The 1,072-nt window shown below is 35.4% G+C and overlaps 1 pseudogene; it reads right to left on the bottom strand.

Moving 5' to 3' along the window:
• Positions 1-649: 649 nt before the first annotated feature.
• Positions 650-769, bottom strand: LOC120596568 (uncharacterized; annotated as a pseudogene).
• Between the last annotated feature and the right edge of the window lie 303 nt (positions 770-1,072).

The following is a 1,072-nucleotide window of genomic DNA, read 5'->3' as shown; positions in this document are numbered from 1 at the left end:
TTCATCAGCCGTGCAAGTTTAATCCTTTTCCTCTGCTTTTATATTTTTGTTGGTACAAATTTTCCTTTTTATGCTGTGTATTTGTTTCCAAATTGCATGTTTATAATCTTTTTTTTTTTTAGAATGCTTTATTCCCCTTTAACCTTTATGTTATAATTGTTTAATGTTCTATTCTGAAATAGAGTTGCAATTTTCTGCTTCTGTCTCTCATCTTACAAAAGGTTTGTATACTTTGTATTTTTGTTTCAGGTAGAAGAGGCCCTTTCAGCATTTCTTATAATGCAGATCTTGTGGTGGTATATTCCCTCAGTTTTTTTAATTTGTTTGTTTGTTTGAGAAAATCTTTATTTCTCCTTTATATTTAATGGATAACTTTACTGGACATATTAGTCTTGTCTGGTCATTTCTCTCTTGCAGTATTTTGAATATTTCATTCCACTCTACTGGTTTGTAAGTTTTCTGTTGAATAATCTGATGATGATCTAATGGGGTTTTCTTTGTAGGTTATAGTCTTTTTCCCTGGCTGCTTTCCTTCCCTCCCTCCCTCCCTCCCTCCCTTTCTTCCTTTCTCATTCATTCATTCATTCATTCATTCATTTTTTAGGAGAGACAACCCTTGGTTGACCTCACAGATTGCAAAGACCTTGTCAGTTTTCAGCACCTGGTCTTCCTAGGTGGTCTCCCATCCAAGTACTGAACAGACCCGAACCCTGCTTAGCTTCCAAGATCAGATGGGATTGGGTTTGTTCAGGGTAGCATGGCCATAGACTCCTTGGCTGCCTTTAAAATTCTTTGTCATTAAGTTTTGACAGTTTGAAAAAAAATGTGTCTTGGGCGAAGGTTTTTTTGTATTGATAAAATTAGGTGTTCTGTTAGCTTCCTCTCTCCTAAAGTCCAGTTCTTTCCACAGGCTTGGGAAGTTCTTATTAATTATTTTTTTGAGTAGGCTCTGTGTATCTTTCTCTTTCTCTTTTCTTTCTGGTATAACCATTACGCTTTTGTTGCTCTTCATAATGGAGTCAGTTCTCAGAGAATTCTTAAAATTTTTTTTTCTTAGTTCTCTTCTTCCTCC

The sequence above is a fragment of the Pteropus medius genome, unplaced genomic scaffold (assembly GCF_902729225.1).
Source record: "Pteropus medius unplaced genomic scaffold, Ma_sr-lr_union100, whole genome shotgun sequence".
In the NCBI taxonomy this organism is placed as follows: domain Eukaryota; kingdom Metazoa; phylum Chordata; class Mammalia; order Chiroptera; family Pteropodidae; genus Pteropus; species Pteropus medius.
The sequence above is the reverse complement of the archived record's forward strand: the minus strand, read 5'-3'. Positions and strand labels throughout refer to the sequence as shown.